At 42.9% G+C, this 12,374-nt stretch overlaps 1 protein-coding gene across 2 annotated transcripts in view; it reads left to right on the top strand.

Moving 5' to 3' along the window:
* LOC129839333 (bMERB domain-containing protein 1-like) overlaps positions 1-12,374 on the top strand; it is a 49,290-nt gene that overhangs the window by 550 nt on the left and 36,366 nt on the right. The gene's annotated exons all lie outside the window — the stretch shown is intronic.

Raw genomic sequence — 12,374 nt, 5'->3', positions numbered from 1 at the left:
AATATAAGAGTTCTATATTGGAAAGACACCAAGAAACAATACAAATTATTTTGACACACTATTCATATACATATACAGTACAGTACAGTTCAATTCGATCTTTAGAAAGAGGAGAGGTGCTGTGATAGAATATGTTTTTTTTATCCGTTTTTGTAAAGCTAAACTTGCGTTTGCCTGAGTAACCTCTGGTGGCAGAGCATTCCATGACGACATGGCTCTATACATACACTGCCTTCGGGAAAGTATTCAGACCCCTTGACTAGTTCCACATTTTGTTACATTACAGCCTTATTCTAAAATTGATTACATCGTTTTTTCCCCCATCATCAATATACACAAAATACTCCATAATGACGAAGCAAAAACCGTTTTTTAGAAATGTTTGCTAATAAAAAATAAATACAAATTAAATATAAAATTTAAAATAAAAGTTTTCAGAACATTTACTCAGTATTTTGTTGAAGCACCTTTAGCAGTGATTACAGCATTGAGTCTTCTTGGGTATGACGCTACAAGCTTGGCACACCTGTATTTGGGGGGTTTCTCCCATTCTTCTCTGCAGATCCTCTCAAGCTCTGTCAGGTTGGATGGGGAGTGTTGGTGCACAGCTATTTTCAGGTCTCTCCAGAGATGTTCGATCGGGTTCAAGTCCGGGCTCTGGCTGGGCCACTCAAGGACATTCAGAGACTTGTCCCGAAGCCAGTCCTGCGTTGTCTTGGCTGTGTGCTTAGGGTCGTTGTCCTGTTAGAAGGTGAACCTTTGCCCCAGTCTGATGTCCTGAGCGCTCTGGAGCAGGTTTTGATCAAGGATCTCTCTTTACTTTGCTCCGTTCATCTTAGCCTCGATCCTAACTAGTCTCACAGTCCCTACCGCTGAAAAACATCCCCACAGCATGATGCTGCCACCACCATGCTTCACCATAGGGATGGTGCCAGGTTTCCTCCAGACGTGATGCTTGGCTTTCAGGCCAAAGAGTTCAATCTTGGTTTCATCAGACCAGAGAATCTTGTTTCTCATGGTCTGAGAGTCTTTAGGTGCCTTTTGGCAAACTCCAAGCGGGCTGTCATGTTCCTTTTACTGAGGCGTGGCTTCCGTCTTGCCACTCTACCATAAAAAAACGATTGGTGGAGTGCTGCAGAGATGGTTGTCCTTCTGGAAGTTTCTCCCATCTCCACAGAGGAACTCTAGAGGGCTCTTCTCCCCCGATTGCTCAGTTTGGCCGGGTGGCCAGCTCCAGGAAGAGTCTTGGGGTTTACAAACTTCTTCCATTTAAGACTGATGGAGGCCACTGTGTTCTTAGGGACCTTCAATGCTGCAGAATATTTTTGGTACCCTTCCCCAGATCTGTGCCTTGACACAATCCTGACTCGGAGCTCTACGGACAATTCCTTCGACCTCATGGCTTGGTTTTTGCTCTTACAACAGTGGGACCTTATGTAGACAGGTGTGTGCCTTTCCAAATCATGTCCAAACAATTGAATTTACCACAGGTGGACTCCAATCAAGTTGTAGAAACATCTCAAGAATGATCAATGGAAACAGGATGCACCTGAGCTCAATTTCGAGTCTCATAGCAATGGGTCTGAATGCTTATGTAAATAAGGTATTTCTGTTTATTATTGTTAATGCATTTGCAAAGAATTCAAAAAAACGTTTTGCTTTGTCATTATGGGGTAATGTGTGTAGATTTCTGATATTGCTTTTATTTAATACATTTTAGAATAAGGCTGTAACGTAACAAAAATGTGGAAAAAGTCAAGGGGTCTGAATACTTTCCGAAGGCACTGTAACTGAGTGACGCATTACATCTGTTTTTAGTTTGGATACAGTGAAGAAACCCATAGTGTATGTCTGTTTGAAGTGTATGCAAATAGATTATTCAAATGGTTAGGCATTTTCAACACACAAATGTTTCTTAAAAAGACTACAAGAGAAGTAGTCAATTTCTCCTAAACCCTCAAACATGAAATACTATCATGCATGTTGTTGACGTTAGTTCTGTGTGTGCAGTTAAGGACAAGGTGTGCTGCTTTGTTTTGAGCCAGCTGCAGCTTTGATAGGTCTTTCTTTTCTGCACCTTAACATATTACCAGACAGTAATCAAGATCTGATTTGTTGTAGTACAGTTGTGTCAAAAACGCAGAACATCCTATTATAACAGACATACCTCTCCCCATCTTTACAACAACTTTGTCAATATGACTTGACCATGATAACTGACCATCCAATGTTACTCTTAGGAGTTCAGCTTTATCCACTTCACTTTTGCACAACTTCATTTGAGGTTTAGGTCTAGGAGAATGCTTTGAACCAAATACAATACTTTTGGTTTTAGATGTATTTAAGGCCAGTTTATTGTTAATAACCCATTCTGACACTGACTATAACTGACTGTAGCTTCTTGTAAGACAAGTGGCAAATCGTTTTTAAAAATTGAGAAGAGTAACGGCCCAAGGAAACTGCCCTGAGGGATACCACACTGTACATATCTGATGTTAGAGAAGCTTCCATTGAAGGACACTCTCTGGGTTCTATTGGATAAGTAACTCTCCAACCATGTGATGGCAGGTGATGTAAAGCCATAACAAGTGAGTTCTTTCAATAACGTGTGCGTGGACATTTTAGAATAATGTGTACAGTCACAGGGTGTACGCCATTAAAGTTTGTAAATTGCACCCCAAATTATAGATGATGGCCCGCTGATGAGACTTAACAGGACATTGAGAATGGAAGAGAACATTGTGAGTGTCAATTTTGCAAGGCTGGGGACACACCGTTCCCACACTATTGATATCATTACATCAACAATACTCTCAGAGTCATTCTCCTTTCGCTTTCATGTTTCAACAACAAAAGGAATAGGAAAGTGTTTGTTTGTTGAGAATAATTTATATATTTTTTTGTAACTAAAACACTTTATTGTTTTAGTCATTATCTTCTATTTCTCTTCAATCAAAGTACCTGTAGGCTATTACTGCACTTCCTCAAAATAAGGAATCTGAATCTCTCCTTTCTTTCTCTCTCTCTCGCTCCCTTTCTCTCCTTGTCTCTATCTTTTCCCCTCTACCTCTCTCTCTTTATTTCTATCTTTCTCTCTCCCTCCGGTCTTCCCATCCTCACTCCCTCCTCTCTCCCTCCTCCCTCCTTCTACCCCTCCTCCTCCCTCCCTGCATTTAGACTGACCTGTCCGTTAGTCCGTCACTGCGTGATATCTACCTCATTAAGAAGAAAACCACCCAGGCTGATGGAGGGGGAAAAAATAAGGGATAGAGGGAGGAGAAGAAAGACAGCAAATTGAGGCCCTGTTTAAATTGCGCTGTGGCAGCTCTCTTCGAAGCATAAAATAATTAGACTTCAGAGGAGTCACCTACATTGTTCTGTGCTATGTTACATATGCTATGTGGATGCTGAATGCTAACATGTAACGGTTGGCTAACAGATCCAGCAGTGTCCTCCAATTGGCAGTGACAGTGTGCCAGACATTCTCTTAGGGAGGGTGAGAGACATGGACTTGGAGCGAGCCAGTCAAACTTTTAAAGTTAATTCCGCAGAGTCGAGGTTGAAAACCAGGTAGTAGTGTACTTTTTAATTGAGTTTGGAACACCGAAATTGTCTCAACATGAGAAGCTCTGCAGAGGAGTTGGATGACTGTTCTTCCAGTATCTCTATTATTAATTTCTCTCTCTACTCACACACACTCACACACAATATTCCACACACACTTCTGCTAGGCACTCTCGCAGTGACCGTAGCTCTAGCTCCAGGAATGACCCCCCTCCAGCCCTACTCCCATCTCTTTCCCTTAGTGCAGGGGTGTGAACATGCCGCCTAGTTACGCCAGACCCGACCAACCTCTCAGCCCCAGACGTGATGATGGCTGTCAAGGTAATGGGCGCCGGAGGCTGGGTACACAGTGAACCTCTACTGATGGCTTTTGGGAAACCTGTTGTGGCATTTTGAAATCCCAACGTGCCACTGGTGTTGTCCTTAACAGGGGGGAAGTGTATGTCAGAGGAGGGATGGGAATAGACACTAAAGACAATAGACTTATAGAGAGGTTTGAACTTCAGGAGATGTTGGCAGTGTTGTCAGGTTTACTTGAATGGAGTTCGAAACATTGGCAAGTTTTTAAGATCCAGAGTCCACTAATCAGTCTTTATGATGAGACCACCCCTCCCTCCGGAGTAAAAGTGCCATGGCTGTCTTGACGTAAGTGCTGTCGTAGCAGGTCACATCAGGAAGTGTGACCCGCTGTATACTGTAGTAACACAGCTGAGCGGCTCTGTGAAGATTCATATAGCTAAGTAGGCATCCTTTGTGCCTGACTGAGAAAGCTGACTGCTTTGGCTCTTTGGGAGTCTCAGGCTTGTACACAATACAATGCTGACAGATGCCAAAGGGATATGAGTGAAAATACAGTGGGGCAAAAAAGTATTTAGTCAGCCACCAATTGTGCAAGTTCTCCCACTTAAAAAGATGAGAGAGGCCTGTAAATTTCATCATAGGTACACTTCAACTATGACAGACAAAATGAGGGGAAAAAACCCAGAAAATCACATTGTAGGATTTTAAATGAATTTATTTGCAAATTATGGTGGAAAATAAGTATTTGGTCAATAACAAAAGTTTATCTCAATACTTTGTTATATACCCTTTGTTGCCAATGACAGAGGTCAAACGTTTTCTGTAAGTCTTCACAAGGTTTTCACACACTGTTGCTGGTATTTTGGCCCATTCCTCCATGCAGATCTCCTCTAGAGCAGTGATGTTTTGGGGCTGTTGCTGGGCAACATGGACTTTCAACTCCCTCCAAAGATTTTCTATGGGGTTGAGATCTGGAGATTGGCTAGGCCACTCCAGGACCTTGAAATGCTTCTTACAAAGCCACTCCTTCGTTGCCCGGGCGGTGTGTTTGGGATCATTGTCATGCTGAAAGACCCAGCCACGTTTCATCTTCAATGCCCTTGCTGATGGAATGAGGTTTTCACTCAAAATCTCACAATACATGGCCCCATTCATTCTTTCCTTTACACGGATCAGTCGTCCTGGTCCCTTTGCAGAAAAACAGCCCCAAAGCATGATGTTTCCACCCCCATGCTTCACAGTAGGTATGGTGTTCTTTGGATGCAACTCAGCATTCTTTGTCCTCCAAACACGACGAGTTGAGTTTTTAACAAAAAGTTCTATTTTGGTTTCATCTGACCATATGACATTCTCCCAATCTTCTTCTGGATCATCCAAATGCTCTCTAGCAAACTTCAGACGGGCCTGGACATGTACTGGCTTAAGCAGGGGGACACGTCTGGCACTGCAGGATTTGTGTCCCTGGCGGCGTAGTGTGTTACTGATGGTAGGCTTTGTTACTTTGGTCCCAGCTCTCTGCAGGTCATTCACTAGGTCCCCCCGTGTGGTTCTGGGATTTTTGCTCACTGTTCTTGTGATCATTTTGACCCCACGGGGTGAGATCTTGCGTGGAGCCCCAGATCGAGGGAGATTATCAGTGGTCTTGTATGTCTTCCATTTCCTAATAATTGCTCCCACAGTTGATTTATTCAAACCAAGCTGCTTACCTATTGCAGATTCAGTCTTCCCAGCCTGGTGCAGATCTACAATTTTGTTTCTGGTGTCCTTTGACAGCTCTTTGGTCTTGGCCATAGTGGAGTTTGGAGTGTGACTGTTTGAGGTTGTGGACAGGTGTCTTTTATACTGATAACAAGTTCAAACAGGTGCCATTAATACAGGTAACGAGTGGAGGACAGAGGAGCCACTTAAAGAAGAAGTTACAGGTCTGTGAGAGCCAGAAATCTTGCTTGTTTGTAGGTGACCGAATACTTATTTTCCACCATAATTTGCAAATAAATTCATAAAAAATCCTACAATGTGATTTTCAGGATTTTTTTTCTTATCATTTTGTCTGTCATAGTTGAAGTGTACCTATGATGAAAATTACAGGCCTCTCTCATCTTTTTAAGTGGGAGAACTTGCACAATTGGTGGCTGACTAAATACTTTTTTGCCCCACTGTACACTGCTGATAGTCATCAAGTCTCTTTTCTTTAGCTTTTTAACTCTCTCAGTACCAGCCTAAGGTCACAGAGCCTAGTCAGCAGTGGCGTGTATTCATGGATGCCAAGGGAAGCCAGGCTTCCCAAAATAAAAAAAATAAAAATAAAAAAATACAATAATTTCGCAAAAGGCTGAATATAACTCACGGGAGAAAGCATCCGAGCGAGCAAAACGGCGCCCCGCTGTCTCTCTATGTGTAGGCCATCTATCTGATGCTGTCTGGTCCAAACGAGTATGATATTATTGCCACCCGTAGCATTGAATGCAAAGTAAGCCAGCGAGCATCTGGTCTCCCAATCAGCGTTGAGCTAAACTGAGCGAGCTCAACTGTGAATGGTCCTGGCGCACCAAAAAAAAGTATGCTCTCAAATCTCATTTGAGAGCATACGTCATTGATAGAAAAACTTGAATTGCTGCATCTCGTTGTGTTGTTGTCCTCCTTTGGCTAGCTAGCCAGCTAGCTAAAATTGTCCCTTTCCTAAATTAGGATAGAGATAGGGATTTGTACTTGTGCTTTTACTTTTTTCTCCGTACTGGTCAATGATTATAATGGCAATTCTGATCCAACCATGAATTCATACATTGTTGTGCCCCTGACCTGAGACAGGTTGCATCACTGCCTGGTATGGCAACAGTTCGGCCTCCGACCGCAAGGCACTACAGAGGGTAGTGCGAATGGCCCAGTACATCACCGGGGCCAAGCTTCCTGCCATCCAGGATCTCTATACCAGGTGGTGTCAGAGGAAGGCCCTACAAAGTGTCAAAGGCTCCAGCCACCCTAGTCATAGACTGTTCTCTCTGCGGTATCGGAGCGCCAATTCTAGGTCCAAGAGGCTTCTAAACAGCTTCTACCCCCAAGCCATAAGAATCCTGAACAGCTAATCAAATGGCTACCCAGACTATTTGCACCCCCCCATACGCTGCTGCTACTCTGTTATTATCTATGCATAGCCACTTTAATAACCCTACCTGCATGTACATAATTACCTCAATTACCTCGACACTGGTGCCCCCACACATTGACACATTGACTCTGTACCGGTACCCCCTGTATATAGCCCCGCTATTGTTATTTACTGCTGCTCTTTAATTATTTGTTTTTCTTATCTCCTACTTTTTGGGGGGTATTTTCTTAAAACTGCATTGTTGGTTAAGGTCTTGTAAGCAAGCATTTCACTGTAAGGTCTACACCTGTTGTATTCAGTGCATGTGACAAATAGCATTTGATTTGATTTAATACACATTCAATATGTAGCTAGATGTAGAAGGCTAATGTTAACTAGCCAAAGTTTCCCATGAATGGAAGTTAGGCTAGCGAGCAAGCATTTTAGCCAGGTAGCCTAGGACAACAAAAATGAAAATAATGTACTGTATGACAGAGTGATAGACCATTTCGTCAACATCAAAGAAAGGAGGATGGCATTGGCTTTTCTCTACAAGTAGGGTGAGTCAACATGTTTTTCTACTTACCCAAACATACACACACACACACACACACACACACACACACAGAAATCAGAACCATGGACAGCCACATCATATTTAGCTTACATTGATTGGACTAAATTGTTTTTGGTATCTTTTAGTTGTCACTCGATTAGACTAAGCAGAGGTGATTAGTTGATGTTGAAATGTTAAAGTTGAAATGATGCTATAATAGTGGAGGCAGCTCCTGTGTGACTTGCGGTAACTCTCTGTGGTTCTAAATCAATAGTTGTTTACTGTTCCGAAAATGTCAGAAACATTAACTAGCTTGACCATTCTGTAGGTCATGTAACTGTCTGTTACTGTACATGCTATATAGGTTGTATTACGGCTTTTTTGGGGAATGAGAGGACAGGTGCTTGGCTTCCCCAGTGATTTTACCCATACATGTTGCGCGGAGTGGAACAGGTGGAACCCAAGAGCAGACTCAGATGAGGAGACTGGGATGAAGTAACCAAGATATTTATTGAAACACAGGAGGAAGATTGAGTGCAGGCCAGGGGAAGCTCGGGTGCGTTGCAGGAAACCGGGTGCGGAGGCTGAGGCTGGAGTGAGAGGGGTTGGGACAAGGTAGGCAGGTCCGGAGGGGAATCCAAGGGAGTAGTAGAGTGGGGAATCCAGGACAGAGTAGCAGGATGACGAGATGTGGAACTGGAGACAGGGACCAGAGTGTCAGGCGGTGGTTAACTTGTGCAGTGAATCAGGCGCAGGAGAGCAGAAATGAGTGTACAAGGTATTTAATTCCACGACAGCACCAGTATACAGACAATACTCAAAGTGCGGAAAAATACCGGTCACTCGAAAATAACGGGCGTACATACATAACCCGGGAAACATAACCAGCCGACAAGTACCGCCATGAACAATCAATAAACACGCACACTAACATGTGGGAAACAGAGGGTTAAATAATGAACATGTAATTGGGGAATAGAAACCATGTGTGTAGAAAACAAAGATAAAACAAATGGAAAATGAAAAGGGGTTCGGCGATGGCTAAAAGACAGGTGACGTCGACCGCCGAATGCCGCCCGAACAAGGAGAAGGATTCTGCACATCAAGCCCAGTCTAGCCTGCCATCCCTGGGGATAGCCTATGTGTGAGGAGGACAAAAGGATGTCTCTCTCTCCCTCTCCCCCACCCTTCTCTCTCTGCTTAATTTTCAATTGACTTTCAGACAAAACACACATCTTGTATGTATTTGCAATTGTAAAGGGTATCAAAGTAGACAGTCTCATCCCTCAGGAGGAAGAGGGAGACTATCAGATTCTCTGTTCAGTCAGTGGTGGTGTGAGGTTTCTCAATCCCCAGCCCAGGTGGTGTCTCAGTTAGTCGGGCTCCACACAGAGCAGCTCAACAGCGGGGGAGAGTTAGTTAGCAGAGCCGCTAGGGAACCAAGACACCAGCAGACGAGACTCAGAAGAGACTCGGAGGAAGAGAAGGCAGACTGACTGAACTGTTGAATCTCTGACTTCCTTTAGCTCAGCAAGCTAACACAGACTTTTGGCACGCAGGACACTCATCAGCATACCTCAATACACCTTCAACAAGGAATTACTGATCTTTCTGACAGGTCTAGGATCAGTAAATAAAGTTAAATCCATGTATAATCTGTTTTTACTGTGACTTGTACGTGTAAATCTGCGAAAGAAATAGGTAGTTGTGGAGGTGGATGCAGTTGAACGTTTGATCAAGAAATACTGATCTAGGATCAGATGGTAAAATAAATGTATAATTCTCTTTTGTGCAACTAGTAGGCATAAATCTGTGAAAGCAATAGGGAGTTGGGGAGGTGGACGCAGTGGAATGTTTGATTTCATGGCAGAGTGTTTCGCTCGATTGAAATTCTGCAGTGGGTCTGAAGCTGAAATGCTTTGAACTGGCTCCATCTCACACTAGTTATTGGGACTCTGAGGGGAAAAAAAGCTTGATGTTAACAGCTCGGGGCAGACAGACAAACGGGTTAGATATAGCGGCTGAGATGTGGCGACGCTTATAATACGTTATCTATGATCACATTGTGTAACAGCAGGTGAGATGGAATCATGGAATAGTGGTAAAGGATGGTATACTACCCGTAGTAATTACACTCTGGTTACCAAAGTAGTAAAAAGCCAAGTAAATGTTATTAAGCAACTTAGAAAAATGGCCTGGCAAGGTGTGCCCAGCATAAATTCAAGAAATGCACATTGACATAAACAGAAGTATTTATTATAATGTCATTCTGTTAGTTATTTCATTGTGCTGATGTCTGGCCACTGTTGTAAAACCCCATAAGTAGCTGTTCATACTTAGACGTATTTTTCTTGGTGATTTATATTCCGCTCAAAGCCCACTGGGGTTGAGGGAGGTAGGACACAGAGGCAGACTCACTCGTGCGCAAACTTTCTCTCTCTCTCGCTCTCTGTCTCTCTCATTTACTCACTCACTCACTGTGTGAGCCAGTCTGCACCAGAGCACTAAGACAGTCAACTCTTTTCTCAAATGGTTCCCCAGAGTCTCCGTGGGTTCAGACCATCAACAATAATTACAAGGAACACAGTTCTTCTACCTCTGCTTCTCACACGCTGGGAAATTGGTAAAAGGTCTTGGTACTCAAAGGTTGATTTTTTTTTACCTTCGACGTTTCTCATAATAATGACTGAGGAAGAAGCCTCCAACTTGCTGCCAAAGCGTGGATTTTGTGACTTAATGAATTGTTCTCATCAGAGCAAAAGTGCTAGGCACCAGCTAGATTTATTTTTTAAAGAAGCATATCTCTCTGTTTTTCAGTTTTTGCTATGTACAATTGAAGTCGGAAGTTTACATACACTTAGGTTGGAGTCATTAAAACTCATTTTTCAACCACTCCACACATTTCTTGTTAACAAACTATAGTTTTGGCAAGTCAGTTAGGACATCTACTTTGTGCATGACACAAGTCATTTTTCCAACAATTGTTTACAGATAGATTGTCATCACAATTCCAGTGGGTCAGAAGTTTACATACACTAAGTTGACTGTGCCTTAAAACAGCTTTGAAAATTCCAGAAAATTATGTCATGGCTTTAGAAGCTTCTGATAGACTAATTGACATCATTTGAGTCAATTGGAGGTGTACCTGTGGATGTATTTCAAGGCCTACTTTCAAACTCAGTGCCTCTTTGCTTGACATCATTCCGCTCAGGAAGGAGATGCGTTCTGTCTCCTAGAGATAAACGTACTTTGGTGCGAAAAGTGCAAATCAATCCCAGAACAACAGCAAAGTTCCTTGTGAAGATGCTGGAGGAAACAGGTACAAAAGTATCTATATCCACAGTAAAACGAGTTCTATATCGACATAACCTGAAAGGCCGCTCAGCAAGGAAGAAGCCACTGCTCCAAAACCGCCATAAAAAAGCCAGACTACGGTTTGCGACTGCACATGGGGACAAAGATCATACTTTTTGGAGAAATGTCCTCTGGTCTGATGAAACAAAAATAGAACTGTTTGGCCATAATGACCATCATTATGTTTGGAGGAAAAAGGGGGAGGCTTGCAAGCCGAAGAACATCATCCCAACCGTGAAGCACGGGGGTGGAAGCATCATGTTGTGGGGGTGCTTTGCTACAGGAGGGACTGGAGCACTTCACAAAATAGATGGCATCATGAGGAAAGAAAATTATGTGGATATATTGAAGCAACATCTCAAGACATCAGTCAGGAAGTTAAAGCTTAGTCGCAAATGGGTCTTCCAAATGGACAATGACCCCAAGCATATTTCCAAAGTTGTGGCAAAATGGATTAAGGACAACAAAGTCAAGGTATTGGAGTGGCCATCACAAAGCCCTGACCTCAATCATATAGAAAGTGTGTGGGCAGAACTGAAAAAGCGTGTGCAAGCAAGGAGGCCTTCAAACCTGACTCAGTTACACCAGCTCTGTCAGGAGGAATGGGCCAACATTCACCCAACTTATTGTGGGAAGCTTGTGGAAGGCTACCTGAAACGTTTGACCCAAGTTCAATAATTTAAAGGCAATGCTACCAAATACTAATTGAGTGTATGTAAACTTCTGACCAACTGGGAATGTGATGAAAGAAATAAAAGCTGAAATAAATCATTCTTTCTACTATTATTCTGACATTTCACATTCTTAAAAAATAAAGTGGTGATCCTAACTGACCTAAAACAGGGATTTTTTACGAGGATTAAATGTCAGGAATTGTGGAAAAACTGAGTTTAAATGTAGTTGGTTAAGGTGTATTTAAACTTCCGACTTCAACTGTATGTATTTGATTAAGCCTGAAACAAACCCTAATTGAATTCCTTAGCCTGCATTGAACCAGACAAAATCAATGTTTTGCTTGACAGCATACAAAGGAGATGATCTTGTCCCAAGCTACCTTATCCATGATGCTACAGTAGGACATGTGTCATACAGCCATATTTATGCATATGCGAGCTTTATCTTGTGTGCGTGCGTGTGCATGTGCGACTGTGTGTGTGTGTGTGTGTGTGTGTGTGTGTGTGTGTGTGTGTGTGTGTGTGTGTGTGTGTGTGTGTGTGTGTGTGTGCATGTGTGGCTGTGTGTGTGTGTGTGTGTGTGTGTGTGTGTGTGTGTGTGTGTGTGTGTGGCTGTGTGTGTGTGTGTGTGTGTGTGTGTGTGTGTGTGTGTGTGTGTGTGTGTGTGTGTGTGTGTGTGTGTGTGTGTGTGTGTGTGTGTGTGTGTGTGTGTGTGTGTGTGTGTGTGTGTGTGTGCGCATGTTTTCGCGTGAGCACACATTTGCCTACCTATTCTACCATATCCATATCATTCCAAAATGTAGAACTGGAAAAAGTTGAATAGAAAAACGGAACGTTTGTC

Source organism: Salvelinus fontinalis, chromosome 40, assembly GCF_029448725.1.
Source record: "Salvelinus fontinalis isolate EN_2023a chromosome 40, ASM2944872v1, whole genome shotgun sequence".
NCBI lineage: Eukaryota > Metazoa > Chordata > Actinopteri > Salmoniformes > Salmonidae > Salvelinus > Salvelinus fontinalis.
This window is presented reverse-complemented; position numbering and strand designations above follow the sequence as displayed.